At 43.7% G+C, this 26575-nt stretch overlaps 1 protein-coding gene across 9 annotated transcripts in view; it reads right to left on the minus strand.

Moving 5' to 3' along the window:
* LOC118358034 (myocyte-specific enhancer factor 2C-like) overlaps positions 1-26575 on the minus strand; it is a 97918-nt gene that overhangs the window by 67447 nt on the left and 3896 nt on the right. For 2 of the 9 annotated variants that reach the window (XM_052478539.1, XM_052478530.1), the window contains exon 1: positions 19872-20273. The exons of 1 other annotated variant lie outside the window; for it this stretch is intronic. The gene's annotated coding sequence lies outside the window, so the exon portion shown is untranslated. Of the gene's footprint in view, positions 1-17802; positions 17824-19871; positions 20275-21654; positions 21783-26575 lie in introns of those variants that run through there. 6 more of the 9 variants (XM_052478532.1, XM_052478534.1, XM_052478538.1 and 3 more) reach the window with 6 other exon arrangements.

Consider the following 26575-nt stretch of genomic DNA (forward strand, 5'->3'; position numbering starts at 1 on the left):
GAGAGAGAGAGAGAGAGACATGTCGAGAACATATACTGAGGGACCACAACTCTGAAAACCCAGGTCCTCTTCATGAAGAACACATACACCAACATACGCTGACATTTTATATTGTTCAACCGTACTCGAAGTAGGCCTATGATGCTGAGAATTGGAGAAATACATTTATCATGACAGGATTGGTGAGTGCTTTTCCTAGAACCCCACCTCGGTGGCGAAGCCGCTCTCTCCCCATTGCACATCTGATACACATTTGCTAATAGCATGTGCATTGAAGAAAACTGCAGTATCCTCTATCCCCATAGGACATTAGGTTGTGAGGATTTGAAATAACATATTACACTGCAGTAAGTAAACCTTTTAGGAGGTGTGTGCTACATTAAATAAACCCTCTCGCTTTTCAAATAAACTCCCATTTCCTTCGAAGAGGAGGGAAAAAACTGCTTTAATACAGTTTCCGAACAATCTGAATATGAGTACACACACACATTCTCTCTTGGCTCTGTTTCGCTTAAGAATCCCTGTCATATATCTTCTCTTAATCCCCCCCCCCCCAAAAAAAAATGTCATACTGTACGCAGGGCTAGTGTTTAGAGTTGTGTACTGTTTGTGAAGGTGCAGCTGTTTATCTGTGTGTTGCCTGGGTGTGGGAGGGAGAGGGGAGACAGTGGCCAGGGGACTGTGTATTGCCTCTCTCATTGTGTCTCTAATGTCATTACAGGCAGTGACTCCTCTGTGTGGCACATCAAGCAGCGCCGAGCTCTCCGCCTGTCAGGCCCAGATAGGCACGGTGACGAATGGCTATCAATTCCTCTCCCTCCCTCCACGTCCCCATGTCCTTTAGGAACACAGATGAGAGAATGACCTAAACCTGGGCTGTCGCCCGTGCGTAGGTGGGCCTCTGTGCTGGTGGTGAATCACACCAAATATTAGGGCTAATTTAACGCGTTAGCAGCTAAAGAGATTAGCAGAATGTACATCTGGGATTAGCAGTGTATCATGGTGTAATGTGTTCAAGCGTTCTTCCAATTCAGAGGCTGTGTATTGTATGTGTGTGTGTGTGTGTGTGTGTGTGTGTGTGTGTGTGTGTGTGTGTGTGTGTGTGTGTGTGTGTGTGTGTGTGTGTGTGTGTGTGTGTGTGTGTGTGTGTGTGTGTGTGTGGTACATGCCTCTTTCTACTAACTCATGTTACAGTTGGATCATTAGCAGACAGAGATGTCTTTGAGGAGTTGAGGAGAGAGAACTGTCTATTGTTAAAGGTGCAATATGCAGAAAGCGCTCCGCCATTTTCTGGATGGAACCATTTGAATAGTTTGCCTAATTTCAGTTTATGTGACAAAACAAGCACGTATAGTGTAACGGCATATTATACCTCAATTCCACGGCCCTGTATCCACTCTAAACCCACCCCGAACCCCAAACCCAAAGACTCGCCTCATGGCACACCCCAACCCACTATTACCCCCTGTTCACTCCCCCTACCCCACCCCATTCGCCCCCAGGACCTCAGTGGACAGAAAGGCAGGAAACACACACGCAGCACACTCAGCGGAAGGATGTGACATCAGCAGCCACAGACAATTAAAGGTGTAAAGGTGCTTCCTTCCCTAAACTCCCTGCGCTTCCCAAGCCCTCCGCCCGGAGAAAAAGAGATGTCTGAGTCTTCTGCCCACCTCAACCAGTCAGCGTTTTACCCTTGGGAAGACCATTGGGAAGACCAACAGAGGTTCCCTCCATATCCCATGTCATGAAACAAGGCACGTCTGTGGCAAAAAATACTTCTGGAAGAAATCTCTCCAGCTTTTAGCCATCAAGAGAAAAAAATCACCACAACCGCACTGCCCGCCATCAGATCTCTATTTCCTTATGATGCAACAGGACACATCGTTGTGATTGTGAAACCTGAACCGAGAGGACTAAAGCCCTTTTTTTCTACTGTATAAAAGGTTTCTCAAAACACCCGTTAGGCCTTCTCTAAATGTCCTTTAGAAAAATAACAGGAGTTGAAAAAAAGAGTAAACTAAAGGCTTTATAAGCGATCGTGTGACATTATGGATGAAGTGCATATTTGTGTGGCGGTGTTTGGTGAATAGAGGCCTTTTGAGTTACTACGCTAGATTAAACCCTTATAGGAGAGAGGAGCATTTGTATTTGTGCATTACAGAGCATCCTTTCAGCACCTCAAACTGCAATTGCTTTCCTCCACAAAAACTGCATCAAGTGGAAATTGGTTTTGCAGCTCCAAACAGTACCCTGCCCGCCCACGATGAGTTTTGAGTAGAAAAAAAACCCGAAGCCTTCAAATGGCTTTAAACAGAAAACAAAACATATATATGAGGAGGTTGATGATGTGTCTTTAGTTTGTTTCTGATGTGAAGTGGACAGTAAGTCCGTTTTTTTCAGTCAGACAATATTTCTGTACTTTTATTAACACACAATTAATAAAGTGGCATATGCAAGTAATTATGTTCAAATGATAGAGGCTTGGTTATTGACTTACCTAAAAAAGCTACAAGATGTCTATTGCAAACCTCATCCAATCAATGAACCTCTGCATTTCCAACTAGCCTTCTGTTGCCGTGCATTTTTATCAGACCAATGGAAATCCATTCAGCACACAGTGGTCTCCTCTTTCATCTATTTGTGCTTTGAGAGACAAATAAACACCTTTTTAACTCCTCTCAACTCCTCTCTCCGTGGAGAGGTAACAGGGCCTTTTAAGTCCAGCGCTGACTACTACAGTATTGTGTTCTGACCTGGTAGAGCAGGGGGGAGAGGAGGAGGAGGAGGTAGAGGGAAACAGGGCCCGAATGGCGGACAGGTAGCCATCTGTCAGAGCCAAAATGGAGACAGGTGAGAGCTGTCTTTCCATAGCCCATTGCTGACTCCCCCAAGGATGAGGGGACTTGACACAATACGTCAACCACCCTTTGAAAGCAGGCCAATAGCTGTATAACTGCAGCTGCTTCATGGGCCCAATGGAAGCAGTGAGTGAGAGGGAGAGCTGCCGGACAGCTGAATACTGCTCCCTGTCGCTTGCCTGCCGGCCTGCCTGCCTGCCTGCCTGCCTGCCTGCCTGCCTGCCTGTTGGCTTTTGCTGCATCAGGACTAGCGACGTGACTTGGGGACACTAGCTACAGTTCATGCATGCAATAGCTGATAAGGTTATCATGGATTGAGTGGGTTTATTGGATTGTGGTTTGATTAAAACCAATTCACAATACCCCAATGGACAATATGGTGGGTTTAGAGGCCAATGATATTATTTGGAAGAGCGTTGCGCAACAATGGAATGTTGTGAATGATAAAGTGCTCATGTAGAAGCTGGTTCTCTGTGTGCTGTGGCAGATTATTGGATGAACAGTAGCTACTCATCAGAGTGAAGTAAGTGGGCAGACTGGCGAATCTGACACACCAATGTCCGTGTGCCACGGTGGACTAAAGTGCAGCAGCGAAGAGCAGAAAAAGCAGAAGTAGCGGTAACCATGATTTGGGAAGGCCCCAGAAAGGCTCTGATGAATCACCGCTGTGGCGTGAGCCTTTAGTTTTTCCATGGCATGAGTAAAGATGAAGAGGGCGATGGACTGAGTAAAACAATCCTTGCCACACTGCGAAAAGACATCAGGGTGGACAGGGTCCAGGGGCCTCATTTATCAACCCGTGCGTAAATGTCTTATTCACTTCCGGCGCGTGTGTGTAGATTCAAGGGTTTGCGTGTGCCACAAATGATTGGAATTTATCAAACTGTTGCATGCAACATACATACTGTGCGCTCGTGAACTAGTGCTACAACCTTGCTTGGAAAACGCCCTCCAATCACCTTTTAATGGTAACAAAAAATAGCCTCATTTGCTGTATGATTTGGAGATATTAGTACATATGTAGTTTCTGGATAAACGGTAGCCTAATATTTGTTGTGTAGCGGGAATAAACCAGTCTTGTCGGAAAAGGAGAGGCATGTCCTGTAATATGATCATGATTTAGGCCTATTATAACGAAAGTTTAATAAATATATTCGGCGAAACATGCTGCTATGCGATCTTCTCACCATTGGCAAATGCATCTGTTTTTTATCATCAAGTCTACATTGGAATGTTGTCATTAGCCTACCGTTATTATAATTCCAGCGCATCCAAACACCTACATTTCCCCCAAAAGCTTGCAATGCAGTTGATCGACCAATAGTAATTGGTCGTACGCACGGTCTGAAATTTGTGTGGATATACCCACACTTTCCTAGTTAAAAATGTATAAATACTAACCTTGCCGTACACAAGGCATAGTCTTTTTTTTATACCTTTGATAAACGAGACTCCAGGTGGGGGATGATGGCAGGAGGGTGAAGGCGTACAAGAGTGAGGTGGTAGTGGTGGTGCAATGGTTAGGGACATGAAAGCGATTTCATGTGTGGTGGAGAAAGCAACCATTGTTCAACGCTGAATCACATTGCTTTAGTTTCAGCTGATCACCGCCGTTTCCCCTTCCTCCTCTCTCGCTCTCCACCTGTCTCTCTCTCTCTCACGTTGGTTTCCCCACAGTCTGTGCAGTACGTTCACCTCAAGCATACACATCTGAGAAGGGGTCATGTTTTTCAGTAAGCGTCCAACCACTGCCTAACATCACATGGTGCTACGTAGGTCTGTAGGCCCCAGGTGCAACCACCATTTAGGCACAGACTGCTGGACTGGAACATAAAAAATGTAATAAAAACACAGACTCTCGTTTCACGCACACGCACACGCACACACAGACACACACACAGACACACACACTTTATCCTTACAGTCACTAAATATGTTTGACTTGCTTCAACTCATAAGGATGCTGATGAAGTAAACCAAGACCATTTATGAAACTCTCTTATCGTACTAAGACAGAGAAAGGAGGAGGGAAAGCAAGCCATAAAGAATAAAAGCATTTCCCTTCAATAACTACTACCCCCCACCCCCATGATAACAGCCCACGGCCATGTCACTAAGAACACACAAATCACTGACATATTCCCCCAATTATGTTCTCCGCCAAGGATGACAATGTCTGTTGATATAGTTAACAATGTTCAGCAGCTCGGGGGTGGGGGTGGGGGTTGGGGTTGGGGTTGGGGTAGGGCGAGGGGATAGGGGGTGGGGCCCGCTTTGTCTCCTTTTCAAACGCTGCAAACTTCCGTGACGTCTTGTGGCGGCGGCGTCTTCCAACACCCGACAACGTGGTGAGACGACGACGATCCGCCGATGATTCCATCGCACTTTCTTTCTCTATTTTTTTTCCCCGCTCATTCTAAATCAGCCTAATTAAAAGCTTTGTTCATTTCGAAATCTCTGATGACAATTTGTTTCACTCTACCCTACAGCAGTGACTGTGAAGAAGAGAATAAAATGTGATCTTCTGACAGCAATTACTAAATGCTCCCTCCTGGCCCCAATTAGAGACACAAGCTAAAGCTAACATGGCTAACACTCTTGCGTGGGTGCCAGCTTATTTTCTATTCACTTTTCACCACCTTCTTTTAGCACTTTCTGTCTTGTATGCGGTATTGTGTTATCGTGTACAGTAATCTATTTTGCATACTCCATTATGGGACTAACTTTCCAAAGTTGCTTCCTTTTTCTCCCCCTCTGTTCGCCTTGGCCGATCCAGAAAGACAGACCCAGAGAAAAATATGGGGAAGTTGTGCTGTCTTGGTGTCTATACTAAGTTCTATATGCAAGTGTTTATAGACAATAGACCTATTAGCAGAGTCTATGAGGAAACACTGAAACAAGTCATAGGTGCTACTGAAGTGTGACCTGTTTATAACCTCTTCTTTTTTGGTTACTACATGATTCCATATGTGTTATTTCATAGGTTTTGATGTCTTCACTTATTATTCTACAATGTAGAAAATAGTAAAACTAAAGAAAAACCCTTTAATGAGTAGGTGTGTCTAAACTTTTGACTGGTACTGTATGTTGGTTATGCTATAAAAGGGGATGGGGTGTTTGGAGGCAACGACGTAGGCCCGGATTGGATCTGATCGCAGACTCTGACTGTGGAGTGTGTGTGTGTGTGTGTGTGTGTGTGTGTGTGTGTGTGTGTGTGTGTGTGTGTGTGTGTGTGTGTGTGTGTGTGTGTGTGTGTGTGTGTGTGCGATTGGGGAGTGGTTTCGGGTATACTAGGTCAAGTCAGCCTTAAAAAAAACTGGCATGGCAGCCCTTCACATCAGGCTCCATGGTAACATTTAGGCCACAAGAAGCTAAATGCTGAGTATATCTACCAGAATAGGCCGGCTAGACTGCTACTGTAAATGGTCCAGGATATTTTTACCAACCTCCTTAACGGACAGAGCCTTGAGCCAAAAAGCATCCTCTCTGTGACTTCGGATCGAGGCTTGATGATTACTTGTTGCTTGTATTGTATCGTATTACCCTAAATGAGGTATAAATACGTCAACCATTCCTTTGCAAGAGTAATGTGGTATTATTTTAACACGCTTTGCTCAAACTACAGCAATGATGAACAACAATGCTTTGCATTCCTATTTGTGTAACATTACAGTGGTATTATGTATCTCTCTCTAACAGTCTGGCTGATCGAAAGCGAGAGCCACAGCCTTGAACTGAGACTGTGCACAGCGTGGAGGTAATTTGCAAAGAAGTAGAAGGTTGCACACTTCAACAAGGATGTCCTTCATAAATTCAACCTTCTGTTGTTTTTTTTTAAGTCCCTGTGCTCCATAAGAAACCGAGTAACCTAGATCGCAGAGTGGAGAGAGAGAGAGAGAGAGAGAGAGAGAGAGAGAGAGAGAGAGAGAGAGAGAGAGAGAGAGAGAGAGAGAGAGAGAGAGAGAGAGAGAGAGAGAGAGAGAAGAGAGAAGAGAGTCGAGCAGAGAGAGCTCTGAAGAAAATACTGATTCTGATACCCCACCCCTCTGATCCCTTGTTCCCTCCCTGGCTTATCGGAAAATGTGTGATCCAGTCTGCTAGCATGATGTCACAGTTCCTCTTCTTTTTTCTGCCTACCGCAAGCTGATTGGGTTGATTATTGGTCAGCATTGTTGCCCTGTTGACGTTGCACATCATTAAACTGCGAGTGTTCCAGTTAGTGTCTGTTTAAACAAGACTGGTGTAATGTTTCCGGGTAGTATCTCTGTAACACACACACACACACACACACACACGGAGTTTGAATGTCCCCACATCAGTAATTTAGGTTGTACTACAACACATTGTTTCAATTCAGAGTTGGCCAGAATATAGAGTAAAACATACAGAGAAACAAATACAAAATGGACACTTTTAGCTTATCTAATTGAATGAGTATGTGTATACGTATATTTAACTCTACCCACAATCATATCAATTACATCATAAACAGGGTGGATCGAGCCCTGAATGGTGATTGGCTGAAAGCCGTGGTATATCAGACTGTATACCATGGGTATGACAAAACATTCATTTTTACTGTTCTAATTACCTTGGTAACCAATTTATAATAGTGATAAGGCACCCAGGTGGTTTATGGTATATAGCCAATATACAATTTCTAAGGGCTGTATACATGCACTCCGCATTATGTTGTGCATTAGCACAGCCCTGAGCATTGGTATATTGACCAAACACCACACCCCCTCGTGCCTTATTGCTTAAGTATATCAATGGTATATCAACAGAGTTTGAAAGAAAAACTCAATCCATGCCCAGTAGCTGAGCTGCAGCCTGCTCCTACAGCCCTCTAAGCAACAGTGGGGTGTGTCTGTGAGGGAGGGAGGGTAAAGTTTGTGTTGAGTGTGGAGAGCGGGCGGGCAGGCGGCGTACCTACAGATCACACTTTGTTAGTGGAGCTGAATGAGGCTGGGGGGCGGCCCCTCCAAGCCCAGACCCATGCCAGAGCCAGGCCAAGCCTCTCATTAGACGGCGGCTGGGTGCCGCGCTTCTGTTTGGAGTGGTTAGGGGGACCAGCGAGGGGCTGGCAGCTCCACCGTACTCCACTCCCCGCACCATCACAACCCGACCTCATCAAAGACAGCGCTCGTAATTTGTCACAGAAAGCAGCGAATTAACATATGTTAGGGGAGGAGGGAGGACAAGAAGAAGAAGGGATGAGAGGAGAGCAAGTGAAAAATGATAGCGTATGATTAAAGAGCCCGCACAGCTGCACAAAATCAAAAAGGCAAAAAGAGGTTTGAAAGAGACCTCAGCCCGGGTGATCTGATAAAGCTTACTGCTACTTAACCCCTTCTAGAGAGGAGGAGGAAGAGAGAGAGAGAGAGAGAGAGAGAAAGAGAGAGAGAGAAAATGAAAAGAGACAAACAAATATTAAATGACTGCCGCATGGCTACACGTCTTGGCAGAGGCACTCGTCTCCTCTCTGTACGTGACTATAGCAAAGGCCACTGTATCACACAAAGATGGCCCCTCTTGCCAAAAACCCTACTGCCGCTTTGACCAAGCCCTATTTTTAGCCCACAGCGCACCATGAGAAAATCTGTCAAGGTACTCCCCCTCCTTTTTGCCTCACCAAGTGATACTGTGTATGCTGTGCCATGTAAGCAAGGCAATTTTTTTTGTTAACTCTTGCTCTCAACATACAAGAGAATTTTCTTTCTCTTTTCATTTCCCCCGCCAGAAACTTCCATACAACTTCTTTCACATGATATCCTCCTTGCTTGCTTTCAACTCCTCGGGTTCTTGAGCTAGGTTCCTTTCTGTGTGTGTCGTTGTTGTTGGAGTAGCGTGTGATGTGAAGATGTGTGATATTTTGCCTTGTTGTTGGATACCGTGGCAGGCTGTATGCATTAGCACAGCACAGCGAGTCTTTGCTCTGTTCTCTCCCCCGCTCCCTCTCCCTCTCTTGTCTCACTGTCGCCGCGCTGGTCCTGTTTCTGTAGCATGTGATCAGAAATGGTGACAGAGACGTTTGGTCTTTATCTGACGATCCGCCGACGATCTGTAGATTCGACCATGTCAAACTAAAAAGGAAACATTTAATAGTGCTTTCAGAAACGTTCGTTCATGTATTTTGACTGTTATTCTGGTCCTAATTTCCATCTGCACTGAATGAAAACTGTTTCTTGAGACCAGAGATAAAAAGAGATAATAAAACAGCAAATGCCTAGAGAGGCATATATAAATCATGTCTGTGTTTTTTTTCCACTTCTGCAGTCTTATCCTTGCCATCAACATTTATTTGTTTCTTATTTGGGAAGTGAAGAGCTAGCTGAGTAGGGGGGGATTTGGTTCACAAGGCTCAGCTCTGGTCCGACCGTACAGTACAGTGAAGAACCTGGCTGCTTAGCTGGAGTTCCCCCCTCAAATCCCTCAGCTCGGAGCACAGCTGCTCCGTTCACATAACCTCGCCCCCCACCCTCGGATAATGATAGCAGAGCACGTCCCCTTCGCTAACCAACGGCTTTTTCCACTTCACACACTCACACTGGTGGGCACATATCTCTCCCTCACTCGCTCCCTCTCCTTCTCCATCTCCGTTCCCTCCCTTAATTTTCTCATAGTTTCAAGTTTTTTTTCTCCAGCCTGAGAAACATTTCCAGGCCACATGACCTCAAGAATGGGCTGAGAATGATGAAGGACCCTCCTCCCCCTCTTCTCCCCCTGACCCACCCAGTCCAGTAAGCGACCTGTCCCAGGGCTGTGTGTGTGTGTGTGTTTTGTAGGGGGGAAAGGCAACTCTGGGCCCCTGCCGCTTCTGTTGCGCATTATCCCAAATAAACAACTCATTACATGTGTACTTAACCGAGGGGAGCTAGCGAGCATCGGAAGCTAATCCCTGTTATCGTTCCCAGCGTTTCTCTTCCGATTAGACTAGAGGGAAGAGGAGCCCAGGAAGGTAGGCAGCTGAACGGTAGAGGAGGAGGAGGAGAAGTAAAAATATGGAGGAAGGGGAGGAGGGGAGTCAGAAAAGGATTATGAATTTACTTCCGGCAAATATTAACACGAGCTTTTCCTTCTTACTCTTTCTCTCTTCCCACCTCTCCCTCGTTCTCTTCGCTCTATCTCTCTCTCTCTCTCTCTCTCTCTCTCTCTCTCTCTCTCTCTCTCTCTCTCTCTCTTCCTATCTCCCTGTGGAGTTTCGCTCTTCCTTGTTTTCGACCATCTGAGAAGTGGGTCATCGACAGGCATCCTTTTGAAGAACATTAAAAAAAAATAACGGTCTGTTCTCTGAGAATAATCATAGCCCCATTATCATATTAAGCTGTCAAAAGCACATTAATAACAGTCAGTACTATTCCCTTCAGAAAAGAAAACACTGCTCTATTACTTGATTATTACTAGTGAGGCTTGCCAGCCCTGGCTCCCTCTCTCTCTCTCTCTCTCTCTCCTATCTCTCTCTCCGTCCCTCCCTCCCTCCCTCTCTCTCCTTCCCTCACTCTCTCTCCTTCCCTCACTCTCTCTCCTTCCCTCACTCTATCTCGTCACAAGGATGCCCTAGTTAATATAATAATGGGCCCACCATTAAGAGGACCACAGTGCACAGTGCTGCTCATTTAGAAAGAACAATAAGCTGAGGTAAGATGCCAAAGGCAGGGATGGTATGTGTAATGGAATTACTCGCATTGCGTGTGTGTTGTCTATCTAGATCTCTACCCTCCCTCAGAACTGAGTTAATTACTCAGAGGAAGCCAATTTGCTTCTCTAAAAGACGTACTATGGATGCCCTTTGCAGCCGGGACAGGGTGAAGCCCGGGCCCCTCTCTCTGGAGCCAGGGGGGGGAGGGGGTTCAAGGCCTCCTTCCCTGGATCCTGGGGATGGCTATGATGGGTGCATGAGGGAAGGACCACGGACCTCCGGGGATAAGTGAGAGGCAGCAGGAAAAACCAACAGAACTAGTATTTGTCCACTCAGCTCAGATCACTCGACATCATTAATTCAAATTACGCGAGGGTGCATGCAGCCCTGCTCTTCCTTCCACCTTGGCTGCTGCATAACCAAACTGAACATCACCGGCAGTTAACAGAAGTGTGATAAATATGACTCAAATCAATTCAAAGATTGATTCCATGCGTGTCCTATACATGGGAGGACCTGATCACCCAACGACTGAGTGCAGTGTGAAAACAACTATTTCTAAAGGGAGGCAAAAGAGTGTCTGTGAAATGAAATTAACATGACAGGTCTGCATATAGATGGCAAAGAACAGTGAGGACATCGCGCCTCCAGTTTACACACGCAGACGCAGTGGGTGTCAGAAAAGACATCTCCAGCGCTACCCATTTTACACTCCTTTCACAACATCACCCTCACAGCCCAATGCTGTCATCACTGCTGATAGTCTCAACAATCAGAGAGACATGCAATTATCACCAGTTCACTAGCCTCATTTTCCAAAATGTCACCTCGTTCGACCACACTCAAATCTACACTCCAAGACGACAACAGCAACGTCTCCAACTGTAGAGGAATTCCTCATTGGCTTGACTTTTCTCACACCCTCTATGTGAGTCCTATCCTGTTTGGTAGTCCCCCATGGGGGCTGAACTGGAGTAGCCCAGCGAAAGAGCACTGTAATGGGGTTGGGATGTGACGTAGAAGCCCTCAGAGGGCCTGTGGAGGAGGGCGACCAGCACGGTAGGTATCCCCCCCCACACTTCCTCAACTATTTATGAACCACGAGCCCAGCACAGTGCCAAAAAAAAAGACTGGGGCCATTTTTAGCCCAAACAATACCGCTCACTCACACACACGAAAAAACATAAACACGCTGTATAGAAAGATAGGTAGGTACAACGATGCCAAAATCAAGAGAATATAACACTATGACCCTAAATGTTAGACCATTAAACAGCGCGATACACCCCCCACCCCACAGCCAAAAGTCAATAACAAGGCGAGGCTGTTTCTGTCGAGAACACTAGAGTGAGCCGGGTGCCAGTATTCTCCTTAGTGGAGCCTGGGTGTCACTGCAGCTCTGTTCCTATACAAACATTCATTGCTCTTCACCTCTGGCCCTCCCTCTTCCCTCATCCCTTGTCTTATTGTCTGAGCTGACGCACACAGATACACAAAGGCACCGTTACCTATCCCGTTGCCTAGTCATTTTTTACCCCTACCCATATATACATAGCTACTTCAATGACTTCGTACACCTGCACATTGACTCCCTGTATATGGCCATGTTATTTTGAATCTTTATCTTTAACTCTGCATCGTTGGAATAGGACCCGTAAGTCAGTATTTCCTTGTTAGTCTACACCTGCTGCTTACGAAGCGTGTCACAAATCAAATATGATACACACGCACGCACGCACACACACGCACACGCGCACGCACGCACACACACACACACACACACAGAGAGGAGTTATTTGTTTTTCCACTGGGCTGGTCCACAGTGGCAGCCAGGTGAAAGCATCCATCAGCAGAGCACAGAGGGAGTTTGGTGTTGAGCACAAGGCCCCACTCTGCCCAGCAAAGCTTGAAGTGAAGCGCCAGGCTGAAGTTTCAAACAAAGTGGCCCCTCATTCATTATACATGAAACACCGCACTGCAAATCTCCTCTCCGCAACGCTCTCTCTTTCCATCCATCTTTTCTGGTCTCTCCTTCTTTCCTTGTCTCCTTTCTTTCGCTGTCACTTTCTCACTTTCTCCAGACATTGCATCTGCAAAGTGTGAATAAAACGAATGACATCACGAGTTGCACTTTGGAAGAGCCACTGTAGGAAAAGTCGATGTATCAAAGCAAACAGCGAGCCGGACAGAAAACCTTTAAAAAGTGAATAGATATAGAGAGAGACACAGAGAGAGACAGAGACAGAGAGAGAGAGAGAGAGAGAGAGAGAGAGAGAGAGAGAGAGAGAGAGAGAGAGAGAGAGAGAGAGAGAGAGAGATACTGTATTTTTTATAAGTCATTTTCCCTGTCCGTTCTCTGTAGACTTGCACAGGAAAGTTACACAATTTCATTTGATGGAGCACACTTATCCTAAATGCATGTTTCAGTGGCACAAGTTCCTATTTGGCACAAAGTTTAGCTGATGAAGTAGATTTATTTACTAAAGCTTCTAAACATAGTGTTGAATTCAAGAATTATTACCGTAGTATAGAAAATAATAAAATAAAACTTGTTTCATTTAATAAAGAAAATGAAAAACATTATTAATGAACCTTATAGCATTCTGGAATATTGACTTGTTGAAATCCTCATTTCACTCTGAACCAAATTAGTTTCTGAATATGTACCTTTCTGCGTGGCACAGCTCAATAAGTTATATTTACCTGTTATTGTCAATATGCTGTGAAGTTTTAAATTTTTTTTTTTTTTCTTCAAATGCAACAAAAATCTACCTGGAAACATCCTGAACGATTTCAGACAATCAAAGCGTTGAACTCCTTTTTAAAAAATGAAAACACGTTACCAATCGTTTAGAACATGGCAGTAGAAAGGGTACATTCTTCAAGACGGTCAGTGTTGTCTAACATTGAGCAACACAAACAGACGGCCCTTCACAGCCATATAACACCCAGATGAAGTCAGCTTTAGGAACGTGTCTGTCGCTCTCTTTGATTCTCTCCCCCATCTCAGTCTCTCTGCGTCTCTCCTTCCCTGTTCCTCTTTTTTTCTCACCCCGGCACTGAGTGTTCGAGACAGCCCTGTACGAAACATTCTTTCAAGGCCCGGACACTGGTCTGGGGAATGGCACCGATGACAGTGGAAAGCAACATTGTTGTGGACTTTGGCAAGGACACTGCCTGGGTAAAGCTGTGTGCACTGCAGAACAGAGGACTCGGGCGGAGTACTTCCTGCTTAGAGATGTGGCTTGGGGGACATAAAATAACCTGGAGCATTAAAAAAAATGCACACTTGATAATCAGCTTGGATCCAATATTATTAACATTTATACATCAGTCAACGATTACAAAATCAACTATTATAACATCTTTTTTTTTTTGTAACAGCACAGGGTGCATATAAGGGCCTACACCTCTGGCTCCATTGTGAACACTGAATCTTAAAAAGAAAATACCCATTAGTGAGCTGTGAATCATTGCGGCAGGCAGAAGGCAATGGCGGCAGGCAGGCAGGCAGCAATGGTGGCAGCGGTGGGCTTTCAGATGGATGTTAGATTATGTGAGGCCAGGGCACAGAGGAACCTCTGTGTGTCTCCCCGGACCATGTTTCAGAGTGACTCGGCGATATTGCAGAGGTGACAAAGATAAATTACAGCCACGGGAAAATATTTGTGCACTTTTTTTTAACCCCTACCTCTTTTTCTTCTTGTCATTGGGTGAATTCCAACAGCATGCCACACCAAAGGGGGAGGTGGGACTTGCGTCTGAACAGTGAGGGAGAAGTCGTCCCTCGCTACGCCACACCACACCACGGCAGAGACACAGGTCAGCCACTGTGTTTTATCATGGAACATGCCTTCCATCTCAGAGTTTATGTGCACCAAGAGCAAACAACTCACCCCTCTGACCCACCCCCACCCCCCCCAAAAAAAGGATTTGGAGTTAATTCCAGTTTTATTTCACACCACGTTTAGGGCAGGTCAAATAGACCCTTCCAGATCCAGGCAGGCTATATTTGTTTTTTGGGAGACTAGCTTCCCACGTACAGTACGACGTGTCTGGATTTCGTCTGCAATAAGTCAGCTATTAAAAAAAAAATATGTACCACAGGGAATCTTTTATTGAAAGCAAACATATAGAATCAAAAATAAAACGTGAAGTCGTTAATGTCTTATGTCTGGCTTTTCTAATTGCTGAAGACTACATTTTACTGACAACACTTATATAAATGAATACAGTAAAAGCCATTCATATCTACTATACACGAATACCACCCAGGCTCATAATATAATTGTCAAACTTACTGGATGCACCGTGTACTGTTTAAAATACATTCCCTATCTTTCTCTAAATGTTTCTCTCCCTCTTATCACATCCAACCCTCCTTTGTCTGTTGTCTACTGTCCTCCACTCTCAATCCACATATTCAAGGGTGGAGGTCTATATGGTGAACTCCATATGTGGGTGTTTAAGGTGTATCTTAGCCTGGCCTGTATGCAGTCAAAAACTAGAGCTGGTGACATGATTAGTGTACGTGGTCAGTAGCGCTAAGGTCTGTCCATCCTGGTCCTGTCCTGCCCAGACCACCCAGCGAGCAGCTACCATGATGACCAGGCCTGACAGGAAACAGGAAACAGGAAGAAGCAGGCCGGAAGTCCTGTTAATCTAGTCTAGTTGACCGTTTGGATCCCAACACAACATCTCTCTCACACGTTATGAGATGAATCTACTGACATATTTCTGCCCAACAGACAGAAACACTTATTCTTTCCCTCTCTCCTACACGCTCTTCAACTGTGCCGATCTCTTACGTATTTAAATTCTGTCTCCTTACTTTCTCTTCACAACTGTTTGTTTTTCCTCAGTTTATCTTTCCAGCCCTCACAATGACACTTTCTTCTATACCAATCCATCTTTCCAGACATCAATTCCTCCATGTGAGAATGAAAGAAAACCGAAATGCATTAATTTTTATTTAAATGTGTACCAACAGACACAAGAAAACTTAGACAAACAAACACACACACAACACACACACACACACACACACACACACACACACACACACACACACACACACACACACACACACACACACACACACACACACACACACACACACACACACACACACACACACACACACACACACACACACACACACACGGAACAACACAAAAGGAACACCAAACACAAAGCACAGCACAGCTAGAATTCTACTTTATGCTGAAATATTCTAAAATGTGTTTTACAATACAATTAAACATCAAAGCATGAGCTATTCCTCTGTGATCTTTAACACCCCAGTGAACAAACCCCACACACCCTCTTCCACTTACAGTGCTGAGGAAAAGTTGCTGAACGTCATGGCTAATTACTAGATAGAGACAGCAGACTGCATCGTTATGTGAACCAGGACACACTCATATCTGCATTCAAATACATCACAAACCATTCAAGGACTACATTATTTTCTTGTGCTTATTTCTTAACTGTATTAGTAATTGCATCTTAATAAAGATACGGAGACAATGCTAGCAAAAAAACACAAACACCAGGGAAAATATGTCTAACACATACAGCGGTTAGGAAAATAAAAGTGAGATCTGCACTAAAATGACTAAATAAACAGATGCTGAGGTCGGCTCGGATACTTTTCATGAGCTATAAAAATGGTGCAAAAAGGGGAAAAGAGAACACTATTCCTTCCATACGTAGCTATAGAGGGAACACCTGCTGTAAAATAAACACGGGCTCATACTGAAACCCCGGCGAGTCCTGTGTACTGTACGATTGAGTTCCTAGGTGTATGATCGTTACGTTTAGAGTGGGAAAAGCAGCCAAAAAATACAAAGTCATTTGTGAGAATATGATGTAAAACTTGAATGTGCCCTCCACATCTGAAATAGAATTGCTTCGCATATCACTCACTTCTTTAAGCCTAAGGGTTTAAAGAGTACTTCAGTATCTACCACCAGATCTTGCAAACGTGCAATCTGCAAATGAAAGTGTTTTACTGATGTTTAACTGAGCAAACTCTGCAAACCCCTTCCAAAACATTTGCAACCATTGCAACAAAAAGAAATACAACTTTAAAGTACACCAATACGGGCTATCAAACTATTTGCTTAAACGTAAATGCATGTGATGTTTCTATTTATAAAAATGTTTTCATGGATTAACTTTTTCCTTCGTTAGGATGGTAGCCTATTTTGAACCATGCTTTATATAGCATGTGCTCATAGGTATCAACGTTGAGACCATTCCCTTCAAACCTAAGCGGCCAAATTTAGCAGTCCCTTTTAGAGTTTATGGAGCATGCTAGTGTACGCCTTAAATCAAGCACTCTTTGACAGATTCCCTTATTGCACTGAATGCCAACAGAGAGCTGAACTCTCTCAGGTCATGCTGTTGAATATCAACCAGTAAATCTTCTCTTTATTCATAAATTACTACTACAAATTCTAACTACACTGGCCACTCAGAGGAGGCTGAAGCTACTTTTTGGGATTATTGCAAAATATTTGATCCTGGCTCAAAAGGTGTCCCTTCACTTGAATAAAGCTTTAATGAGGCCCTGGTGTACGGCAACGTGCCCCGACAATTGGCTCAATGTGCTGGCCAATCAGAGTGACACGTGACCCCCTAATCCCTCTTTATGAGAAGGGTAAGAGCGTGTTGTCACTGTTGGTTTTGTGAATCGGCAGCCAAAATCCCCAATGATTTGTTAGGAAGGACAGATCTGAGAAGAGTAAGAGAAACAAAGCAGCACCGGGGAAAGAGCGAAAAAGAGAGGGAGCGAGAGAGAGAGAGAGGGAGAGAGAGAGAGAAAGAGAGAGAGAGAGAGGGAGCGAGAGAGAGAGAGAGAGAGAGAGGGAGCGAGAGAGAGAGAGAGAGAGAGAGACAGAGGGAGAGAGAGAGAGAGCGAGAGAGAGAGAGAGAGAGAGAGAGAGAGAGAGAGAGAGAGAGAGAGAGAGAGGGAGGGAGGGAGAGAGAGAGGGAGCGAGAGAGAGAGAGAGAGAGGGAGCGAGAGAGAGAGAGGGAGCGAGAGAGAGAGAGGGAGCGAGAGAGAGAGAGAGAGAGAGAGCGAGAGAAAGAGAGAGAGCGACAGAAAGAGAGAGAGAGAGAGAGAGAGAGAGAGAGAGAGAGAGAGAGAGAGAGAGAGAGAGAGAGAGAGAGAGAGAGAGAGAGAGAGAGAGACAGAGAGAGAGAGAGGGAGAGTATGTGTGTGTCTCTGAGATGACAGAGCTTGGCTGAGAGAGTCCTCTGTGTGTAATCGTGTGTCCACATGCGAGCGCTTACCTTCCCTCTGAGCAGATTAACCTAACGCTCAATCCCGAGAGAGCAACAGGCGAGCGACACACAGAACAACTTCATTGATGGTGGGTGGGGGGTGGGAAAGAGTAGAGTATAGGCGTGAGCGTACGTCCTTTGCTCCTTGCCAAAGGCAATTTCACCTCTGTTATTTCACAGCAGAACGTCAAGAACACTGAGTAATCCAAAAATACAACGGCACCTCAAATCAAGCAAACAAATCACACTTTACTGAAATCTTACTAAGCTAATAGAACTTATAAAATCAGAGACATTAGCCTTGCACTGAGCTGTGCTTGTATTTACAGTAGTCACAAAACAACCCAGAGATGGTCGCAACACCAAATGTCCCTGGATGTGGCTGTACTTTTCCAGGATGTCTTCACGATCACGGCCTTTACTCAATTACTTTTCGCAAAAAAAAGGTAGTTAAATAAAGTTGAATCATTTGCAGAAATCATGACATTGAGTAAATAGTGCATTTGCATCTCGAATGATGGCACTAATTTACAGGTAGCGTATAAAAAGTTGTATTATATTCATCTTATATATATATATATACACGAGTGAATGCAATTATATTGTGCCAACGATCTGCATTTGACACACTCAGTCTTAGCTATAGCCTCTACCCACTGTTTCCCTATGGTGACAGAAATGAAAAGTACAGAGCCACAATCTAACATGTGAAACAAGCCTTTACTCTATGTGCAAATATCGATAAGGGGTTTGATGCCAAAATATGAATGCAAATGTATTTGACATTTCTTAAAAGCAATGGCAATTGCCGCAGGTTATTTGAGGTAGTGTTCCCTGTCCCACCCTTTATGACAAACTCAAATTAGCCTGGTAAAAGAGACACACACATTTCAAGAAAACGGTCAGAAAAAAACAGTTAACAGAACATTGTCTACTGTACCAAAAGCTATCAATATCGATATGTTATGTATAATATATATTTTAAATATATTTCTTCAATTAATATTGAGCCCTGTTTTACAAGCACCATCTACACTATGCACATAGCTGAATAAGTACTTATCTTTCTGATGGGTAGAAACGGCCACCTACTAGATTTTCCTTAACCCCCAAGAAAACAGACAAGCTTCAGTTTGTCAGAATAGTCATCACCGAGCTATCTTTCCTCCACAATTTGGCTACATTGCTTGAGCGCCTTACTTTGCACCAATAATTAATTTCCAGAGACTGAGTATAATTCCACATGGACATTGTACTATAAATACAGTAGGGAAGCTGAACCATTTGGCCTGGCAGTAATGTAAGTTAACGGGTGTGAATGTGACTTATTGTACACTGTTTAAGGTATAATAACTAACCCTCATCAAAAACATGTGATGTTGAGTTGGATTCATTCAGAATTCTTTGGAAAACTTTGTCGAATTGTAAAATGTGTTTATCTAATACGAGCCTAACTTTTAACAAGTTGAATTCAACCTAGAAAACGAGCCGCTCATATAAGCCTACAATTATTTAATTATTAACAGTCCATACTTTCCTAATTTGTGGGACCCGCAGAAATTGTGAATATTATTCTGGGTTGTGACCCGTTATACATGCATAGGCTTCAGTAGATTCACACGCGACTACCGGTACATATATTGAAACGAATAGGCCTATACGAATATTTCAGAGTAATCATTTTTAAATACTACATAATATAAGTCCTATACCGAGAATATGAGTCGCCCTAGTAGCCCATTGTGCGCCTGTTGATACGGTGTTGCGATATTGTGGGAAATAAACACTTCAAGGTCAAAGCACACATTAACAATACCACAAGACAAACCTTGACTGTCGTAAATAGACTCCGTAAAACGCTACTTTGCTGCGTTTAGCCTATAGGTCTGGAGATACAATGGTCATGGTTACGTTGTATAGTTTGTTGGGAGGCAACGCGCTTCAAAATCGCGCTCAAGTATACCGGTGATGTCAAACTGACACATACAATTATAAATAAAGAGACCTCGCTGCTCGAGATACAACGTGTCCTCTGGATATGACAAAAAGAATTATAGATGTAGGAGCACGCTACTCACTTTATTATGCATGAAATCTGTCCGGTAAGTGTGAGATACCACAGGCAGTCTCCGGCTGTGTCGTCCGGCCGAATGACAGCGAAGAGGAAGCCGTTGCGTGCCAGGGATGGACTTCGCAAAGACGCACTTAAATCCAGCACGGGCAGGAACACAACATGAAAAAGAACCGTGCCGAAAAGTCGCCTATGTGTGTCTAAAATGACAACAACAAAAAACAAGTCGGTCTCTCGTCTGAAAGTGTGTTTGAGGACAGTGAGGATGGTTGCTTGGTCTCCAGTGATGTGTCGGCGAAAGGAATGGGACGGTTAAAGCCGTGGACGTCTGTAGCTGATGATGTTGTGAGGGCTGTTTCTGATCGCTCCCACAATCCCGGTCGAGTCTCTCACTCACCCTCTCTTAGCGCGAGGAGAAATAATCGCTTTTACTCCTGAAAGGGGGCGGGCTCACATTTCCCAACTACTTTAATGAAAGAGGCATAGCAATAATGCATTACTATCTCAAACCCGATCAAGAGGACAGACAATTAAGCACGGTGAAAGGACTGTCAGTGTATGATTATGCGATCTAAATAACCGTGGAGGGTGCGTTTTCAACTACATCAAATTCAAGTTACCAAACTGTTGTTGTTGTCCTTGTAATATATTATATTAACTTTACGCAGTGACATTAATTAAGCGCTAAATATAGTTGACTTTAATCTGTTTTTTTATTTATTTATCGGATGCAGCATAGCCTATAGGCCTAGATGAAACAACCACAATACTACTACTACTACTACTACTAATAATAATAGTAATAATAATAATAACATATTGTTTCAATTTATCAAAGGATATTTTCTAAAAACATTCAAGATCTTTGCACAAGTAGATGTTTCTGTGAGAAAATGCAATGTTCAGGATCGACAAGAGCTGTCCTGCATCTGCCAATCATTCTCCAGTCCCCAGTTATCTCACAAGATAAGGCCTGACACAGACAGTAAGCATGAGGAAATTAGCAAGTGTTATCCCCCAACCAAATGATTTGAAAACATCCACTCTATTAGTGTGAAGATAACAATAAAAACAGCAAGCATGCCTCTTCAGATAAGACAGAGGAGCCAAACCTATTTGTGAGATGATCCCAGATAGGCCTGGTAATACCAGGACTCTATTATATTCAAATGATATGCATATCAGCCTCGAGTTTCTTGAATAGTAGTTGGAAAAAGAACAATCTTAATTTCCCCTTTTTGTCAAAAAGTATTCCTGGCCATAGACTCGCTTAACATTATTTTAACCCCTGTACAGGCCTTTCACCTCAGTACAATACAAGGCAAGTCAGAGAAAAAGGGGAAACCTGAAATCAGACGTAAATAAATCACGCTTGCTAATCTGCTTGACGGGCGGACATTACTGCCTGCAACTGAAGCCTGTGGTGTCCGATAACTCGGGATACCACCTTCACATCACGTGACCCTTTCATCTTCAATCGCATTTCCACTGACAAAACCCCGGAATAATTGATAGGCTAGAATGTGTTAGACATAGTAGGCCCATCACAAAACATGACAGTTATCAATGGCAGGCCGTGAAGCTCAGCATGCCCCACCCCCCTACACACACACACGGGTCGCATAGTAACTCATATCATATCACTTTGTATAGGATAGTTGAATCTGAGTGTTATGGTGATCATTTGTAGAGCCTTGCTCACAGGGTGGTGCTGTGTATTTTTATTGTGTCGTGTGTTGGGGGTTGCTATGGATTGACAGACTGTACAATTTATGGGAGATTGTACCCACCACATTCACTGTTCCTTCGTTTTTCAGTCGTCAAACTCCGTGCCCTTTGTGGTGTGTGTGTTGTTTGTAGTCTGTCAGTGATTCATCCGAATTCATCAGTGTTTGAGGTCGTCTTCAAATGGTTGGCACTTGGAGAGATCAGAGGATGGTAATCAGACTGGGAGAATGCTGGGTAAACCAGTCACTTATAGCAGAGTGTGTGTGAGATGCAATGGCTATATTGAAAGTATACAACTATTGGGAAAGTTGACCTGAAGTGGCTGAGGACCGAGAGGGAGGAGTCTACGGTAAAGAGAGTTGCTCAGTCAACGCACACAAATGACTGAACTTACTCGAAGGAGTTTGCAAATTAGGTGCCACTATGGCTGCACAATGTATAACTCAATGGCCTCTGAACAGTATGAAAATAGTAATAAAGTAGTCCGTGCTCTGCATCATGGGCAAACACTATGTGTTTGTAACGTTATCATATCATTTATATAGGGATTGAGTTATTATAGCACTTGACCGTATTGCAGAGAGGCGTGAGACTGATCGGGTCAGCACATCTAACTGAGTCTGTTTTGTCTTGTGGGTATACGGTCACTGACAAAAATGTTACGAATCGGAAGACATTGTTGTGCCACTCTCTTTTCATGTGAACAGCCATTCCAGGACACTGTTACATCTTCTCGTCTCCCATTCTCCTCATAGTCTTTGTCCTGCCTTGTAAATAGATTAACTTGCCAGTTTCCTAAACTAGCCTGACATATCATTATGGCCCGCTGATAGCAACCCCTACACCCTCTTTTATCTTGCCACAATGTATAATGTTGAATGTTGTCCGTTAATCAACTAACCATATTTAAGTCAATCTAATTCCCCTAGTAATGCGTCACGTCGTCTAATTGAAGCAGGGTCACGGAGCATAATATACAACATACCTTTGCTTTTAACATGGCCCGACATAGAAGGTTTGGCTAGTTTACTATTCTGTGTACAACAGCATATAGACCTATATTTCCCATAAAACAACATTTAACCCACCCCTGGATCCCACTGTCCCATCCTGACACACTTTTATTGTGCCCCCCCATTATGAGAAATTCCCAACCTGTACATGTTTAGCACTTCAAGGGAATTGACAGTCACATGCATATAATGTACTGTTTGCCAGAATGATTATGCAATTTGAAATATGTCACTCTGTATATACACACGGTAGGCTTTTGGTCGAATTCAAGTTCACGAGGTTTGGCATGAATTGTGCATGGAGGAGATGAGGAAAGCGATGACTGTTTGTGAGTCAAACACACAAGTGCGGTTACGGATATTGATCTTACTCAGATAGTCTTTAAAGAATTCTCTGAGAGTGACTTTATAGCATGTGACACATAATAGGCTGCCTGATGTGTGTGTGTTTTTGTAATGGGTAGAAAAAAAGGGAGCCGGTCTGCCTTTCATAAGAGCACTGTAAACACCAATACATTTCCTGGGTAAACAGGAACAGCCCAGGCCAGGTGTAATCTGTTGTCGATCATGCTCATGTGAAAACACAATCTGCCTGTCACAGTTGATAAGGTTGTCAAGCACTCAGTCCCACCCCGGAGAATCAGCTTAGCGCTGCAGCGACATATTTGAAGAGGCTTCCCATTGTTGGTGTGTAACAGTCTCTCTCTGTCTCCTATTCCGTAATGAGTTGGAGAGAGACAGGTGTTATTTTGACATTGGCTTGATTTTACATGAAGAGGCCAAATGCATTATAGTGACCTATAGGCTAACTTCACACAGGATCCATAGGTCTATAGATTGTGTGTGTGTGTGTGTGAGTGCTTATGCCTGTGTGTGTGTGTGTGTGTGTGCGTGCGTGTGTCTCTGCGTACCACACTACAATCTCCGTTACTGTGCTTAAACAGTAGCGGAAGTGCCAGAGATCTCTAGATCAGTCCACCATATGTACTGGCTATTGATCTCATGGAAGATACACCAATACAATACTCACTGCACAGTGCACAGGAGAATATTCAGAGACAAAGATATACACTGTGGGATCTTTCTCTTCCCCTCTTCTGCAGTATTTGTGTAAGTGATCCAAAGCATTACATTACATATAATTTTGTCTGCCTTATTAATAAAGCCCATAATGAAACTCTGAAGGCAATATCATTAGTAATTACAGTTGTAGAATGATACCACTGTACAGTATAATTAGAAAAGCAACGGCAAGAAAGCCACTTTTTAATTAACAGATGCCATATGCCCTTATGCAAGACAATTGTGTTTAATATATACTTCTGTACACAATGACACAATAGTTTCCCACATTTCAAGGGTGAGATTCTGACATCATCGTGCAACGAAGTGCATTTGCATGTGGTGAATTATGAAAAGGTTGTGTAGCGCTCACTGTATACACTGTAGGAATTGAAAAGTCAGAAAAGTCAAGTATCAGAAAAATATCTCAATATGTTTTGTTTTGGGTTTTTCACCTCTCTACAGGAAGTGAGAAATGGTTCAGTACTACTAATGGTTCAGAACTACCAATGATTCAGTGATACTAATGGTTCAGTACGGCCTAGTTGTTTTCCAGTCACCCTCTCTGGCCTGAGCCACGGAATTCACCCATAAAAGCAGTGTAACTGTCACGGACGTCCTCCTCTTCATCTGAAGAGGAGAGGCGAGAAGGATCGGAGGACCAAAATGCGGCGTGGTAGGTGTTCATCATGAATTTTAATAAAGAAAACACTGAAACACACTATACAATAAACAAAATAACGACCGTGAAGCTAATGAGAACTGTGCTGACACAAGCAATCAACATAGACAATCACCCACAAACAAACAGTGCAACCCAGGCTACCTAAGTATGATTCTCAATCAGAGACAACTAATGACACCTGCCTCTGATTGAGAACCATACTAGGCCGAAACATACAAATCCCCAAATCATAGGAAAACAAACATAGACTGCCCACCCCAACTCACGCCCTGACCATACTAAATAAATACAAAACAAGGGAAATAAACGTCAGAACGTGACAGTAACATTAGCAGGAGACACATGGGGATTATACTGTACTGTATAACCCCCAGACCTACAGTCCAATACAGGGCTCAACTAGCATTACAATCTTTCTTTTAATTGCCCGACCCCCTCACTATTCCCCCCATTAGCAGTGGATCAAGAGCACTGTAAAATATTCCTCCATACAATGCAGAGATCCAGCCTTTTCACTATTCATTGTGGCAGTACTTTATATTATTTCCCCCATAAAGTCCTAAAGAGCTTTCATTTAGCTAGAGGCAATTTTCTGGGTGAGGCATGTATAATTACATTGTTTTGGTGGGCCGAAAGCTACAATACCACGACGCAATGCACATACAGTGGGTAGCGTGTTCACAATTGTACTTCTCGATGCTAAAAGCTTATTAGATGTCGAATTCATTTGATATCGTCGACGGACTATCGTAACTGCGCGTTGAAAGTTTTTCCACAACTTTTGCTTGACGACTGGTGAAGTAGTGGTGAAGTCGTCACAGAGCTTTGCCACGTGAGAGATGCTTTTGGTAGCTTGCGTGTTGTCTTGTTCAAACAGCGTCCGAACACTACACCTCTGATACATTATGGATGAGGCACAAGCAGCAGGACAAGCTCTCCCTTTATTCTGCCTGACACCTCTGTTACCTCACAGGAAAAGGCCCACGGTCGTGTGACTGTGTCCGCTGGCTGAACTACTGCTATTGGTACCGAAGGCTGAGGCCACCATTGGGGACGTGTTGGGTCTTCACCTTGAGGTAACCACCTCCTACCCTGCTCTGCCAAAACGGTTCACGACGAAACATACGCCCCCAAGACAAGACTTGGCTGGTCATTATGTAGATAAACTCATTCATTATTCAAATAATGATACGATAATCACATGGCTTTCCCAGGGTTTGATGTTGAAAGCTCAAAGTATCGTTATGTCCTCCACGTGGAGACCAATGTGTGTTGAGTTGTTATGCAGTTATAGGTGCTGTCTATAGGGGAGCCATAGACCCTTGTCAAAGCTGATTCGATTGGCTTAGCAAATGAGCTATGCGTGTCATTGGCCAGTGAAACTTACGACGACTCATTGTTCAACTATCTAACAAGAAACTGCAAATGATAGTATCCCACACAGTTTTCTCGTTAATGGAAAGTATACATGTCATTGCTACATCTTTGTTTCAATGGGTCGTAAAATATTAAGAATTGCCATTCCTTTGTAGATAGCATCCCACAGCCTCATTAATAGTGCTGAATATTTAATCAATACATGAAGAGTTTTAATATTCACATAAACTTCCATTTGCTGTGGCCCCTCAAGCTGCTAAAAATCGCAAACGCTGACAGGGACAGTCGTCTCCGCTTCCTAAACTCCCCCTTTTCTTCTGTTCAGAGAACGCAGGATGGCTGTGGTTTCGCTCTACACGTCAGTCTTTCACTCACCGTTCCCTTTGTCTCCAGATGACTTCATGGGAGAAAAAAAGAATGGCTTCTCCCTCCGCTAATGATTTTTCCTCCTTTTGAACGGCTGGAAAGTCATTTGCTCCCGACTGCTCAGAAACAGGGAGAGTTATTTTATCGTTTCAGCCCCTCTCTATAACAGAGCCTGTGTAGTGGGGATGCCAACGTAACATTTTCTTTTCTCCAGTGGAGGGGTGCCAACCAGTGTTTCCCGAGGCTGAGCAGAGGCTGTACCTGACAGATGTTGTGTGTTACCCTGTGGCATTGGAAAGATCACACACGTGATTTGACATTTCAGCAGTCATGGTCATAATGTGAATATTTAAACCGATCAAGGTAGAGTATTGTCGTTGTTAACATAAATCCTACTGCCGTTAGGTAAATCATATTTAAGAATCTGACATGACCATCATTTGTAGTTTTGAGCTGTTATTATACAGCATATACAATATG

Source organism: Oncorhynchus keta, chromosome 25 (genome assembly GCF_023373465.1).
Source record: "Oncorhynchus keta strain PuntledgeMale-10-30-2019 chromosome 25, Oket_V2, whole genome shotgun sequence".
NCBI classification, from domain to species: Eukaryota; Metazoa; Chordata; class Actinopteri; order Salmoniformes; family Salmonidae; genus Oncorhynchus; species Oncorhynchus keta.